Below are 16,231 nucleotides of genomic sequence, written 5' to 3'. Positions count from 1 at the left end.
ATCTTGTGTATTCCATTTCAGCAGCAAATTATACATTCTTGACAAATTCTTGGTATTGGGTTCTAACAATTCAGTTTCTAATTTTGATTTCTCCACCTGGAAGCCAATTTTCCTATCTTAGGCTTATGGAATCTCAGGTAGCAGTAGCAGTGATGAGGATGAGGATGATACAGTGGTACCCGCGTTTACAAAATTAAGCTTTTCCAGAACAGGTACCACTGTAGTAATAATAATAATTTCTTGTAATGGCTTGGCTCTCCCACAGAAGCGAGAGACCGGCAGTAATTATCTCGGGTTTATTGCTCAAACACATAAATCACTCCGGAGCTCTTTTACTCCATGTCTGACTTCCAAGTTTGCAGTTGCCAAGTCCAAACTCCGCCCCTTCCTCTTCTTCCAAGAGGGGGAAAAACCCTTTCGCTTCCCCTCTTTCCCCCTCCTCTCACTGACCTTTTCGCGCCTTCGAGTTTTTGGGCTAGCTATTCCTGGCCTCTCCCCTTCTGTCTCTGAGCTAAGATTGGTATTTTGTGGATCTTTGCTATCTGCTGCCTGCTCTCTGTTCTCTGAAGCTCTGCCACTCGGCTGCCCCTCCTCCCTCTCACATTCCGGCTCACATTCCAGTGTCCTTATCTCTCTTTGCCTGCTTTCATACATTCCAGCCTCTGTCAGCTCCGGAACAAAGCTGACATTTTTATTTCTACCCTGCCCATCTGACTGGATTGCCCCAGCCACTCTGGGCGGCTTCCAACACATATATAAACATTAAACAGAAATAATAATATTCTGATGCCATATAAAAAGAACATTAACTTTAAAATGAACAACTTATACTGGTGGCCAAAATTGTGGAAACCTTTTGTGAAAAGTGTATTTCTGAGGTTTGATGGCTCATAACACCACTTTTGTGTGGAATAATACCATAAAATTATATATCAATGGAAAGATAATTTAATGAAGAATGTAATGTAATGACTTTTATGAAGGAGTATTTATTGGAACAGCAGTCATAAAGAAAAAACGTGAAACTTTTGGTAACCATTGGTAACCTTTAGCTTTAATTACAGCCTTACAACGCTTTCCCATGAAGTGAACCAAATTTTTAGTTCTGCACCTGTAAGAATGTGAAACCAAGATTGAATTATTGCCTCTGTTAATTGGGCTTTATTGCTGGGTTGCCTCTGATTAACAAGTTTCTTTAGTCGGCTCCATAGATTTCTGATTGGGTTAATGTTTGGGCTATTCCCCAGCCATTCCGGCAGTGGAATAGGATTATCTTGAAAGCACCCTTTTCACACAGCAGCAACAGGACATGGAGCTGAGTCCTGTTGAAATAGAAAATAAATATATAAGTAGGAGGGGGCGCTAGGGGCGCCTTGGAAGATGGCAGATATTAACATCTATCCAGCTCGCACGAGGTAATTAGAGGCTGATTATGGGGAGTAAATCAGTCTCCCTCATCTCTCCAGGGGGGAGAGATGCAGTTTTCACCCGCTGTTGCCATAAATCACCCCCGAGTTCGGAAGAAGGAGGGGGTGAGGCACTGGGTGCACAACCCTCGGCGGGCCTCGGAACTCCTCCGAAGCTACTTCCAGGAGCGAAACTAGTTGCGTTACTTAAAAGGAAAAAAATTGGTGAAAGATAACGCACAGGCTTCAAGAGAGGCAGGAGGTTTTTATTTGCTAACAATTTTACCACTGAAATGAAGAAGACTGAGACGGAAGATTACGTCAAAGAACTACAGACATGCTGGTATGTGGATTGGAGTGCAACGGAACTAAAGGGGGGGTGAAATGACTTTTTATCTTTTTTTGCTCTATGTGATTAACTAATAACCCTCCCTCTTAGAATATCCATCACAGCAACTAATTGGCAAATGGGACTAAAAAGGAACTGTGTGGGAATAATATGAATTTAAAGGTTTTACTCTGTAAAGGGTTTGGAAAGAAGGGCTCTCTTTGTGACGCAGTTAGAATGGAGATTTGATATGAGACCTGTGTTGCAGGAGGTTTGGTCTTGGGGAGGGCGAGCCGAAGATTTATTACTTTCGATGAGATTGTGAACTGGAAGGGGCAGACCTCCTGGAAAAAGACTAATTTACGATGCAACAGGTCGGAAAAGTTAAAGAGCGAGCTTTTGGACTGTATTTCATCAGAACAAGAAGATGCGATTGCTTGCTCGAGCGGAAGTGCCTGGATTATTGGGATTTACGAGAGAGCAGTACAAAGCCCACACAGAAATACAAACAAGACTGTTTCTTTCAAGCCACTTGCGGAGCAATTTGGAGGTGAATGAAAAGAAAAATGAGTAACGACAAGGATTGAGAAGAAGGGACTGGAAATATCATTCTTAATATGAAAGCAGCAGAAAATATTCGAGGATTGGACTCCTGCCGATCAAGAAGCATGGGTACTCCCCACAAAAATTTATAATTTGGAAAATAATTGGATTACATGATATGCATTGTTATAATTTGGACTAATTGGTTTGATGTGTTTAATTTGGTAATATGAAACTTAATAAAAGATCACCTGCGGAAGGCTTCAGTTTGGGCTAAAGTATTTCATTTTTTATTTGGGGGCATTTCCATTCCCTTTAATGATGAAAATTCTGCCCACACCTTTTGCTGCCATACAACCTCAGATCATCTCACTATCTGGGTGTTTCACGGTTGGTGTAATGCAAGTAGCATGTAAATCATCTCTGATTCTTCCCCTTGTGTATTTCATGGCATCACTACCAAGCAAGGAGATTTGGGTCACATCCCTCCAAAAACATTGTCCCATTGTTCCGCGTCCAATTAACATGGGTTTAATCTTTTCAACCTTTGCGGGGGGCCACTAGGGGGCGCATAGGAAGATGGCCGACAATAACATCTCTCCGACGCACAGGAGGTAATTTGGAGGCTATGTTGGGAGTAATTAGGCTCCCTACACACTCAAGACGGTGAGTGGGGCCGTTTGCCTGCTGTGCCCGATATCACCCCCGACTTTTTGAGGGGGATGGGGGCATTAGGCACAAAAACCCTCCTGTGGGATCTCGGCACTCCTGGACGCTGTCTCTGACCTGTGCCACTAGCTGCAAGAACTTCAAAAGAAACAATTTGGCACGAAGGAATGCACATGCTTCAGGAAATGAGGAGGAGTGAAGACTGCAACAGAAGAGGTCTCTGGAAAAATAAGATTTAAATTATGAGAAGACACATCAAGATACGGTATGGCAAAGGACTGATGGGGGAGGGGGGAAATGTTTTATTTTCCTACTTATGTGATTAAACCCAAGAATCCCCTCCCTTCAAGAGGCAAAAGCCAGAAATGAGGCTTTAAGGACTTAAGCTGTGAATCTAAGGCTGTGTGGAGATAAACTTTCGAACCAAAGCATGTTTCTAGAAGACTGTGGAATGTATAAGAGCTTTGTTCTGACGCAGTCAAAAATCCCGTCGCCATTTTGGGAAGCTCTGTTGGAGGACTAAGTCCGGGAGGAGGAAGAGTGAAAGAGAGCGTTCTTACATCGTGGGAGAAACTCCTCAAAGAGGTCTTAAGAGCGACAGAGCTATAATTTACGAGGGAAAAAGTGATCTTATCTCCGAAGGTGACGATTTATGGGAACCATCTGGAATTGAGGATTGACGACGGGAAATCCACACAGGAGTATTATCGGAGTTTATTGGCTTAAGGAGACCATCAGAAGAGACCATAAAGGACAAAGAGAAAATATATGATTAAGAAGTGATATGGAAACAGCAAGATAAGATTGGAAAGAACTATGAATATGTGTTTGGACTGTTTGAACATCTATTTGGACTGATTTGGACATTAATGCAGAAGTAAGGATTAGATCAGAATCCTTCCTCGGATCTGGAAGTATGGGACCCCCCAACAAAATTTAAAAATTTGGCGCTGTAATTTGGAATTTATGTGATGTGGTTTGATTTGATGTGATTGGCCGGTTAATAAAATTTATTTTTTAAAAAAATCTTTTCAACCTTTGCTTGAGAGATTTTCTTTAGTCGTTTAGTCGTGTATGACTCTTTGTGACCCCATGGACCAGAGCACACCAGGTCCTATTGTCTTCCACTGCCTCCCGCAATTTGGTTAAACTCATGCTTGAGAGATAACAATGGCTTTTTCCTTAGAATTCTAACATTTCGAGCAGTCCTTGCACTCAACTTCACATTACATCTCGCCATGTCATCTTGTATACACCAAAATGATTTTCTTCTGTCATGTAGGGACAGTCTCTCTATTCTTCGATCGTCACTTGCCTTTGTGCACCTTTTCCTGCCTTTACCAGTCTGATTTTATAGTTGCTGAGTCTCCTTATACCTCTTCAATAATATCGAAATGCCAGCTTTGGTTAAGTTTTCCCCAATCTTTCATCTAATTTCTTCATAACTGTAGCCCTGTTCACTTAATACTACAATTTTACATTGCTTTCTGGGTGACCAGTCAACTCTTTGTGCCATTTCTATAATTTTATTATGTTTTACAACCTCACTAAATGAAAGAACAAAAAAACAAAACCAACTTGACAGCAATCACATAACACACTGACAAAAGTCAACCTAAGCAAGTTGTGCTTCCTTTTTCTGGTTATTTGACTATAACATTTGATAGAATATGGGTAATTGAACAACCTTTGTTGAATTGCAGTCTTGATTAAATTATCTTTCCATTGATATATTATTTTATGATATTACTCCAAATGAAGTGGCGTTATAAGCCATCAAAACTCTGAAATACACTTTTTTCCAAAAGTCTTCCACAATTTTGACCACTACTGTATATCAAACAAACCAACATTCAACAACTCATCAGAACATAATAATAAATATGATGGTTAATGACAAACAACACAGGTAATGAACACAAGCCCAACTTCCTTCAGTTCTCCATTTGTTCCTGAGGCTCTAATCCCTTTTTGTCTCCATTGCAGATTGTGATGAATCGAAAATTGGGAACAAAGGTGACCACGATAAAATCCCCAGAGAGGAGAAGCCGCGTAAAAATTTAGAGTGTGGAGAAAGCTGCAATCAGAGCTCCAATTCCACTTCCCATCAACAAAATCTCATTGGAAATAAACTCTATCAGCGCATGGAATGTGGAAAGACCTTCAGCCAGAGCTCCTCTCTCACTTCCCATCAAATAATTCACACAGGGGAGAAACTCTATCAGTGTGTGGAATGTGGAAAGAGCTTTAGTAGGATCTCCCATCTCACTTCCCATCAAAGAATTCATACAGGGGAAAAACCCTATCAGTGTGTGGAATGTGGAAAGAGCTTCATTGAAAGCTCCTCTCTCACTTCACATCGAAGAATTCATACAGGGGAGAAACCATATCAGTGTGTGGAATGTGGAAAGAGCTTCAGTAAGAAGGGCAATCTTACTTCCCATCAAAGAATTCATACAGGGGAGAAACCCTATCAGTGTGTGGAATGTGGAAAGAGCTTCAGGAGGAAGGACATTCTCACATTTCATCAAAGAATTCATACAGGTGAGAAACCCTATCAGTGTGTAGAATGTGGAAAGAGCTTCAGGAAGAGCGGCGATCTCACTTGCCATCAAAGAATTCATACAGGGGAGAAACCCTATCAGTGTTTGGAATGTGGAAAGAGCTTCAGTCAGAGCTCCCATCTCACTTCCCATCAAATAATTCATACAGGGGAGAAACGCTATCAGTGCATGGAATGTGGAAAGAGCTTTAGTCACAGCCAGAGTCTCACTTCCCATCACACAGTTCATACAGGGGAGAAACCCTATCAGTGTGTGGAATGTGGAGAGAGCTTCAGGAAGAAGGACCAACTCACTTGCCATCAAAGAATTCATACAGGGGAGAAACCCTATCAGTGTGTGGAATGTGGAAAAAGCTTCAGTCACAGCTCCAGTCTCACTTCCCATAAGCAAATTCATACAGGGGAGAAACCCTATCAGTGTGTAGAATGTTGAAAAAGCTTCAGTCACAGCCATAGTCTCACTTCCCATCAAAGAGTTCATACAGGGGAGAAACCTTATCACTGTGTAGAATGTGGAAAGAGCTTCAGTCAGAGCTCCCATCTCACTTGCCATCAAATAATGCATACAGGGGAGAAACCCTATCAGTGTGTGGAATGTGGAAAGAGCTTCAGGAAGAAGGACCAACTCACTTCCCATAAAAGAATCCATACAAAAGTCGGGAAAACCATTATACAGCTTTAGGAGCCAAGAAATCCGCACCTTTATTACCTGGCATTTGGCTGATTGACATCTAATGCCTTTTTAACATCTGGTGTTTTGTGTTTGTATGTTGTAACCATCCTGAGACCTGTAGGTGTAGGAATAGGCACCAATGCTTAAAGACCTAGGCGTCTCCCCCCCCATAAAATATTTAAGGCGGTCTGTGGGGTTTGCCCTCCTAGGCGTGTGACATCATACTGGGTCATAAGGAAATGGTTAACTAAGTGTAAAATGATTAACCAATAGGAACCCAAGGGGAGGACTTAGAGTTGTTAGGAAGTGAGTCTGGAGTTAGAGAAGGGAGAGGGAGGATAAGTCTGTGGGTTGGGCTAGTCTGATATGAGAGAGGGAGAGAATCTGTGAAGAGGAGTCAGTTAAACAGCTGGGATAATCAGTTAGAAGGTATTAGGAACACCCTATCAGTGTGTCGAATGTGGAAAGAGCTTCAGGAAGAGCTCCGATCTCACTTCACATCGAAGAATTCATACAGGGGAGAAACCCTATCAGTGTGTGGAATGCGGAAAGGGCTTCAGTCAGATCTCCGGTCTCACTTACCATCAAAGAATTCATACAGGGGAGAAACCCTATCTGTGTGTGGAATGCGGAAAGAGCTTCCGTCAGATCACCAATCTCACTTACCATCAAAGAATTCATACAGGGGAGAAACCCTATCTGTGTGTGGAATGTGGAAAGAGCTTCCCTGAAAGCTCCTCTCTCACTTCCCATCGAAGAATTCATACAGGGGAGAAACCCTATCAGTGTGTGGAATGTGGAAAAAGCTTCAGTCAGAGGGCCAATCTTACTTCCCATCAAAGAATCCATACAAAGGTTAGAAAAACCATTGTACAGATTTAGGAGCCAGGCAAATCCACACTTTTTTAACCAGGCTTTTAGCTGATTGACATTTAATGCCCTTTTAAAATGTGGTGTTTTGTGTTTTTATTTTGTTTTTTTATGTTGTAACCATCCTGAGACCTGTGGGTGTAGGGAATAGCTGCCAACTTTCTGCACCACCTAGAGTACCCACAGAATTGTGGCTTCTACTGGCAACACACATAGGAGAACAAATGAAAGACAAACACAATAAGCAGGCAAAAACCTGGAAAGGGCCATACCAAATGGACATCCGGTGTGAAGAGGTCACTTTCCCCACTGCTGAACAATGCCACAGGTAGAGGAGATGGAATGCTAGAAGTGTTCTCCCGGGCAAGGGGAGCTGCTGGGAAATTGAACTACGAGCTCAAAATATTACTTTTTACAAAGTTGCTGCCATTATAGGCATTGCAGGCAGAAAGCTGGAGGGTGAGCTGGCCCAGGCTGTGCTGCACCCAAGAGTGGGGGTGAAGTGAAGGGAGAAGTGAAGAGACTGAAAGCTTTTTTCTTCCCGATGCGTTTCCGGTGCAGCTCTGAATTCCACCTGGTCCGGAATTGTCCAGTGGAGCCACAGGATGTTTTCTGTGGCAACCAGATAACAGGAGCTGCCAAGCGTGGGAAGCCTCAAAAGGTCTCAAGGAAACTGGCAGAGACATGTCGTCACAGTATCATTTGGCTGCTGCTATGGCAACAGTGAAAAACTGCGACCAGGGCCACGTGCTGAGCTGGGTGATTGACAGTGGGGCCAGTCACCACCTCATGCCATTGCTATCTAGTGGTTTTTTGTGGAACTGCAAGGCTGTGAAAACTGGAAGAAGTGTAACTCTTGCAGATGGTTCCAAGCGCTATGTCTGGCTCTGTTTATTGTTCTTTTTTACAGGCAGAGATTGAGGCCTATGTCGTTCCAGAAATGCAGTTCTGTTTGCTTTCTCTCTTGTCCATGTTGGGTTCAAAGTGTGTTTTGAAAATAATGTTTATTCCATTTCCAGAGGTGGGCGACAACTGGTCAGTGTTGAGTGCAAAGACAGGCTGTTTGTGTTAGAATCGCCTATTGCACGTAAAGGTCTCACTGAGGATGCACAAGCACAGTGTGGTAACCTTCCCATTCATGATGGGTGCCATCATGGCGTTTGGCACCGGAGAATGTCACATATCAACTGGGGGTACGTAAAGAAGGTCCCAGGGTGCACTGAGGGGTGCAAGATGAAGGCATGTGACAAGTACCTGGAATGCAGGGTGCCTTCAAGAAAGCCAAGGTTCAGACGTGCTCTTATCCTAGGTCTGACAGAGTAACCACAAAACCTTTTGAGCTAGTCTTTGCAGCCCTTTGCCAGTTGCCAGTCTGGGCGGGGCCAAATTTGTGCTATCTCTGGTGGATGATTATTCCAGAAATGGGTGGATTTTCTCTCTGAAGCACGAGAGGCTGCTGCTTTGGTGGACTGGATAACGGCAGTGAGAACTACTGTTCTTACTGCGGGTCAAGGGCTTTCAATCAGATCGCGGTGGAGAGTTCACCAGGTCTGTGTTGCAGAACTTCTTCTGCCAGAAAGGCATACACCACAGGTTGACTGTAGCAAATTCTCCTCAGGAGAATGGAGTTGCAGAATGCAGGTAGAGAACGCTGCAGGAGGCAACCGAAGACATGCTCTTTGACACAGGGTTGCCCCAGCGGTTTTGGGTGGAAGCGTGGAAATCCACATCGTTCACTCTGAACCGTTCTTACAGTTCTGTAGTAGGGGACACGCCCTATTTTCTGCTGCACAGCAAGAAGGTGGGCATGTTTAGCCTGGAGAAGAGGAGGTTAAGGGGTGATATGATAGGCATGTTCAAATATATAAAAGGATGTCACATAGAGGAGGGAGAAAGGTTTTTTTCTGCTGCTCCAGAGAAGCGGACATGGAGCAATGGATTCAAACTGCAGGAAAGAAGATTCCAGCTAAACATTAGGAAGAACTTCCTGACAGTAAGAGCTGTTCGACAGTGGAATTTGCTGCCAAGGTGGAGTCTCCTTCTTTGGAGGTCTTTAAGCAGAGGCTTGACAACCATATGTCAGGAGTGCTCTGATGGTGTTTCCTGCTTGGCAGGGGGTTGGACTCGATGGCCCTTGTGGTCTCTTCCAACTCTATGATTCTATGATTCTATTCTAAGCCCAAGGTGCATTTCTTCTGTGTGTTTGGATGTGAGGCTTGGGTCCTTGTGCCAAACACAGAAAGGGTGGCCCTAGGTCCCAGAGAATGATCCTTTGTGGGTATGAGCCAGGGACCAAGTGGTGGAGATTTGCCTATCCAGAAGGCAATCAGTCTATGATTCTAGTCAGCAGGAGTGCTGAGTTCTGTGAGCAGAGTGGGTGGAAATGCATACATGGGAATCCAGGCATTCTTTCAGAGAGTCTGCTTGACTCTGCTGATGAAGGAAAGGTAGAAACTGATCCTGCTGCTGAGGCTCAGAGTCCCAACCCAGAGCAGGAACAGGAAAGGGCATCTCCTAAAGCTGTTAAGCTAGAGCCAAAGAGTGCTCCTCCTCACCCACAAGTCCAGTTGAGAAATCCAGAATGCGCAGTAAGTCAGAGGGAGAGCAAGGACACACTAGTTGGCCCCAGTGGGTCAGAGGGCGTACCTTAGGTTGTGCTGAGGTGTTCAGCTCACACTACTAAAGGAAAACCACCTGAAAGGTTTGAGGTCACTAATGTGTGGATTGGTGTGGCTCAGTGTGAACCAGAGAGTATTGAGGAAGTTCAGAAGTTGCATGAAGAGGAAGCCAGGAAGTGGCAAGAGGCAATGCAGAAGGAAATGAACTCAATGGAGTCTCTAGGTGTGTTCTCCATCACGACGCTGCCAGCAGGCAAGCAGGCCGTGAGCAGCAGCCGGGTTTACCGTCTTAAACCCACAGCAACTGGAGAACCGCAGTACAAGGCTAGGCTGGTAGCCAGAGGGTTTACGCAGTGGAACTGCTGCCTTACACTGAGGTGTATGCTCCTACTTCCAGAAGTAAAAGTCTGTGCATGCTCTTAGCCATTGCTGCACAGAGAGGTCATCAGGTGCATCACTTTGATGTGGATGTAGCCTATTTGAACTCAGACCTCCAGGAGGATCTGTACATGCATCCTCCTCCAGGGCTTGAGAGCAATAGGCCAGATGCAGTGTGGAAGCTTCATAAGTCCATTTACGGTCTGAAGCAATCGGTCAGGAGAGTCACAAGAGGTGGTCTTGATTTTTGTGGATGATACAATCTATGTGGCAAAGACAGGGAAAGAGGTTCAAGGGTTTGCCACAGAGCTTGGAAAACATTTCCAACTCAAAAACCTAGATCCAGTGAAAGTTTACCTAGGCGTCCAGATAGATAGGTCCCAGGACGGAAGCTTCTTGCTCAGTCAGAAAGGCCAGATTGAGCAGTTGCTTGAGAAGTTCAGAATGTCTGAATGTGCAGGGGTCAGTACACCCATGGAGACAAGCTACGTGAAAGACAGTCAGCTAGGGGAATGTGCCGAGTTCGAAAACACAGAGATCTTTCAGTCAGCTCTGGGTAGTTTGCTGTATCTCTCCCAGTGGAGCAGACCAGACATACGCTAGCATTTGCTACCAATCTGCTCAGCAGGGAAGCTACAAGGCCAAGTGTGAGTGCCTGGAATGGTATCAAGAGGATGCTGGGTTACCTGCAGGATACCAAAGATTTCTGTCTCAAACTGTTGGCTAAGGGTGAAACCAAGCTTACATTCTGGACTGATAGCGACTGGGCGAATCTGGAAGACAGGAAGTCTGTGCCTGGGATGGGAATAAAGTTTGGGGACACTCTAGTTGGGTGGAAGTCCCAAAAGCAGAGTCTCATTGCACTTTCCTCTACTGAAGCTGAATTCAGTGCATTGTCAGAGCTTTGCAGAGAACTAGAGTTTTACACGTGTTTGGTCCAAGAAATCTGCGGGGATTGTTGTTTGCCCGTCACTGTTTGGGAGGATAATCAACCCTGTCTGAAGTTGGCAGAGTCTGGGCAGTTTAAGGCCAGAACCAAACATTTGGACATACGTTTCCAAAATGTGTGTCGGAATGTCCAGTCAGGTTTAGTGATGCTGAAGTACTGTCCAAGTCAGCAGAATCTGGCAGATGGGTTTACTAAACCTTTGAGTTTCCAGAGGCACAGTGAATTCTGTGCAGGGTTGTTTTGGGGGTAAGTGTTGATGCTTACAAGCCCCAGCAGTGCAGGACAAGAGGAGGTGTGAGGAGAATCAGAGCTTACAGGGTTAAAACAGCTCAGAGTCTTGTGTTGTGCCCACTGAGGGGTGGAGATCCCTACATCCGGGATCTGTTATTTGTCTTTCTGCTTTCGTTTTCTGACCAAGATGAAAGGAGTAGCGATATCTGCCGCTCCCAGAACGGATGATTTATTTTTGCTTCTGTACATAAATAAAGCTGCTTAGATTAGAAAGTGGCTGTGTATAGGTGCTGTTTTCTGCATGCTTACACACACAAGCACAAAGCTGTGTTTCTCTGCTACAAGTCCAGGAAGCTGAGTCGCAGCGTAAGAGTATCGGACTCCACAGGCTCTGGATTGCAGAGCCTAACCCCACAGTTCCTAAGGGACCAAAAAGATAATTGCAGCCTGGATACACTTGCCCAATTCAAACTGATTCCAATTAGAATTTATATAGCCCCATGGTTCTCAACTCTTTTTTTTTTTTGAGTATTTTTTATTAGGAATTTCAACAGCAATTTATAAAAAACACATCATCCTCATTCCCCCCATTTCCCCTCCCCCCAGAAAGAAAACCTCCCTTCCCACATTATATTATGACCTATATCTTGTGCCCATTTAATCATGACTGATTTCACCTCTTCATCTTTTGTTTCCCATTCTAGCAGAATACTATATGCACCTTTCAGCAACTTCCCTTTCCCTTCTACGACTTCCTTTTGAAATCTAGATGTTGTGTAGCAAAATCATTTCTTATTGTCTTCTTGTAACCAACTCTGAAAATATTCTTTTATTTCTTCATAATCTCTTCGTTTCCATTTTCCTTCTTGATCCTTTAACAAGTCAGCATAGGTAAGCCACTTTCCTTTCTTTCCAAGTGGTTTGAGCAGTAAAGCTTCATGTGGTGAAAGCCACCAAGGGGGTTGCTGTTCTAACAAATCTTTATATTTCTCCCATACACTCATTAGTGATTTCAAAATTATATGGTTATAAAAACTTTTATGTACCTTCCCTTTCCCATGCCATAAATATGCATGCCAGCCAAATCTATTGTCATGTCCTTCCAATTCTAATGCTTCTTGCTTTTCCAACTTCACCCAGTCCCTAATCCATATCAAGCATGCAGCTTCATAATATAATTTAAAGTCTGGGAGGACAAAACCGACTCTGTCTTTTATGTCTGTGAAAAACCATTCTAAAAAAGGCAGTTGTTCAAATTAGTCATTTTAACTCTATAAGGGACCATTCCTGTTAAGTCAAAGCATATACACCTTCATGTATCTGCTGTTTAATGGCTCCTGAAGTTTTGTCTTGGTGAAGTGAATTTGAAACCATTTAAAAATGGATAGAGAAGGTTGGCACACTGCAGAGTGCCAGGTGGAACAAGGAAATGTGGTCATAAATTGATCTAATCTCAATACTGGACTCCGCAATAGTCTGATCTATTAGAAAGCTTAAGATGCATGAGAATCCTCCATTGGGGTGTAGGCAATAAGACACTATACATTGAACATAAAAACAGTTATACACAAAAACTGAATCCCCCCTTTGTAGAAATAACATGCTGTCAGACACAGCATTCCTACATAATAACACACAACATACTAATGAAATCTCAGTTGCATATCTTGAGGCAATCGTGATCTTTTACATATCTTTTCAATCCTGGGGCACCGAGTCTTGAGGTTTAAGAGGTAAGAGAATGTGCTTGCAGTTCAACTTTTTCCCCTTTGTCAGCCCCCTCCCTGTCAGTCTATATCCTTTGGAAAGAGATAGCTGTGGCCACTCTGGTGTCTTTTGTTGTTGTTGCTGCAGGTAATAAATAGTCTTGTGGTCACGAGGAATTGGGTTGAGGGCTTTCCATCGTTAGGTCTGCGTTGACATCTGTAGAAGGGATATCCTGTAAGTGGGAGGGTGGGGCAGGACTTTTGGGACGTAAAGACACAGTTATAAAGGTAAGAGGTAAAAGCCAAAAAGGAGAGAATCTCCTTGAGTTTTCTTGGGAAGCCGCAAACAATAAAAATATTGGCGAGTTAAGCATTTTATTCATTTCAATATTATTATCACATTTCCATATAATTACGACTGTTATTATATGCTAAAAATACAAAAAAAGAAATTTATAAAAGGAAAACAAAAGTAAAAAAGATAGATTACCAGCTAAACAATTTTTTCCAGACAAAAAATAAATGGACTTGACAGAACAACAGCGGGTTGTTGTTTTTTAATAATATTATTAAATAATACAAAGATATCAAAACCACACAGATTGTTACTGGACTGGAACCTTAAGGACTAGGAGGTGAAGGAGGTGATGGTGAAATGGGCACACAATTGTGGCTATCCAATGAAGATGAAAAATGGGGGAAATTATGAAAAAAAACTTGAAATTCACCACATGCTATCTGATTTTTAGATGGTACCTGACCCCATCCAAATCAGTCAAAATAAATATCAGCAATAAATGTTGGAGATGCAGACAAAATGAGGGAACCTTATTCCACATGTGGTGGACATGTCCCCAAAGGGAAAATAAAATAAATGCTATTTATTTTAAAGAAAACCAAAGCTTTCCTATTTTATATTCTTACAATAAGCATACCAAATGAAAATAAAAGAGTGTTTCTTTACACGACAACAGCGGCTAGGATGTTAATAGCAAAATACTGGAAAATGAGTTAATATCAACCATAGATGAGTGGCAATTAAAGTTGTGCTAGTACCTTGAACTAGCCACAATGCCAGAACTTCCAAGAGACTGAGATCTACTCCCAGTAATGAAAATCCTGCCAGTGATCTACCCATTGTCTTTGCCCAGAGTTCTTGAGCTTTTCTCAGGGAGCAGTGACCAGAGTTGTGGATCGACCGCTAGATCATTTAACAATTTAAAATTATATAAACAATTGTGCTATAAAAGTACATACCATATATATGAAGTATCAAGATAATGGAACTTATAACACAGTGGTTTCTGCAGTGAACAACAAGTCTTACAATGTATATAGACAGGCGCAGCATTGATTTTAGTTACAGGTGACAGCAGTGAGCAGTTGTAAGGTTTTCTTCTTTAAGTGACCCCTTTAAAACAACAAATGTAAAGCAAACTTGATCCATACACAGGTTTGTTAATTTGTTAAAATATGTTGAATTGTGACATTATGGTCATTTATATTACTTAGAATATGTACAACGAATGAAGCCCATGAGAGCGAAACAAGGCATTATTCCGGAAATCCTTGTCAACACTGTGGAACTGTAATAGGCTCCAATTTGGACTTTATGAACGTATGTGGAACAGAAACTAGCAGACATTTGGTCTTTTGAATGAACTGATTTATTGGGACTTCCGTCTATATTATTGCACTTTATGTGTTGTTTATGTGCAAGATAAACCTTTGATATTGTGATAAGAATGTATAGAAGAGTATTGTTTATGTGAATGCACAGCCGGTTACGTCTTGTGTGTTTGTCCATTCCGGGAACAGCATTCCTGACCCAGATTTTCACAGGAAGTCCCTCAGATGATTCCCCTTTCAAGCGGGATACTTGAACCTAGGCCAGTAGGGTCCTCCTCTCTGTCAGACGGACAACCCCTTCTCCAAAGCCCCTCCCTCCCCACTTCCCCATGGGGGTCCCCCACACCACCCATCACTCACCAGGATGGCTTTGGCCGCCTCCTGCTTGGAGCACATCAAGGTTCGGAGCCCCCTGAGCTGAGCTGCCTGGCAGTTCTGAATCACCTCCAGCTGATCTTCCTCCAGCAGCTGAAAGGCAAAAGTCAGTTCCTCACGAAGGGAGGGCTTCTCCACAGCCCTGTTCAGGGAAGTTTTTAACGTGTGATATTTTACTGTATTTTTGGTTTTTATGGAAGCCGCCCAGAGTGGCTGGGGAGGCCCAGCCAGATGGGCGGGGTATAAATAATAAATTATTATTATTATTATTATTATTATTATCCGAGAGTGCAGAGTGGGGGGCAAGGAGGGCAGGTCTGAGTCCCTGCTCTGGTTCTCTCCAATACTCACCTCTGGGGGAGGGATGTGCAACCGCAGCACATCTGCAAAGAGAAGGACATGGGGACAGGTGAGTCCGTCCCTGAGCACCTGGAAAGGCTATTCCAAGAGTTTTCTCCTGGATTCAAAGTCCTACTGCAGGGGAGGAGGGACATCCCAGGCCTTGGGGGCAAATCCTGGCCTGCTCAAACAGAATGTGGCTCCCCAGGCCAGGGGTAGGCAAATTAAGGCCTGGGGGCCGGATCCGGGAATCAGTGTGTTTTTAGATGAGTAGAATGTGTCCTTTTATTTAAAATGCCTCTCTGGGTTATTTGTGGGGCATAGGAATTCGTTCATCCCCCCCAAAAAAATATAGTCTGGCCCCCTACATGGTCTGAGGGACGGTGGACTGCCCACGGCTGAAAAAGGTTGCTGACCCCTGCCCCAGGCTAAGAAGGTGGCCAATATCCGGTTCCATTCCGCCCTTTAAAAATTTAAATATCAAAACAGATCCCAGCATTCAGAGCATGTAAACCGCATGAGTGGAAAGACCGCTGCTCCATGCACAAAAATCGGACTATATTTCCTTCTCCCACCTTTAAAGTAAACCTTTACGTAATGAAACCGAATTGATCCAAGTCTGCCTTCCTCCACCAACCTCAACTTTGCTCTTCAAGCCAAAAGACAACACTTCCCCGTCCCCGGGCGAAACCCCCTGGCCTTCCATTGGTAGAGCCGCCACCACCATGCCTGTGGCATTTACCTCAGTGCAGTGCGGGGACTGACTGAGCGGGCGGCAAAATGCTTTCAGCCTTGGACACTTGGCGGGTTCTGAAATGGCCGTGCAGGACATAGTTTGAGGACCCCTGGTCTACACTGACTGGGACATTCTGCATGCCAAGCAGATGCTCCAGGACTCCCCATATTGAAGGATTAATCTTCATATTAACTACACATAGTGAGTTTCTGCAAAAT

At 43.6% G+C, this 16,231-nt stretch overlaps 2 long non-coding RNA genes across 2 annotated transcripts; one reads left to right on the top strand and one right to left on the bottom strand.

The window, feature by feature from the left end:
- Window positions 1-6,628: 6,628 nt before the first annotated feature.
- Window positions 6,629-11,501, top strand: LOC309530644. Its single transcript, XR_014218806.1, has 2 exons — window positions 6,629-8,853; window positions 9,231-11,501. It is a non-coding gene; the product is annotated as an uncharacterized lncRNA (long non-coding RNA).
- LOC309530666 lies at window positions 11,216-14,941 on the bottom strand. The gene is made up of 2 exons (XR_014218827.1): window positions 14,423-14,941; window positions 11,216-12,813 (listed from the first exon to the last, which is right to left on the bottom strand). It is a non-coding gene; the product is annotated as an uncharacterized lncRNA (long non-coding RNA).
- Between the last annotated feature and the right edge of the window lie 1,290 nt (window positions 14,942-16,231).

Source organism: Podarcis vaucheri (assembly GCF_965113315.1).
Source record: "Podarcis vaucheri genome assembly, chromosome: 4".
Taxonomy (NCBI): domain Eukaryota; kingdom Metazoa; phylum Chordata; class Lepidosauria; order Squamata; family Lacertidae; genus Podarcis; species Podarcis vaucheri.
The sequence above is the reverse complement of the archived record's forward strand: the minus strand, read 5'-3'. Positions and strand labels throughout refer to the sequence as shown.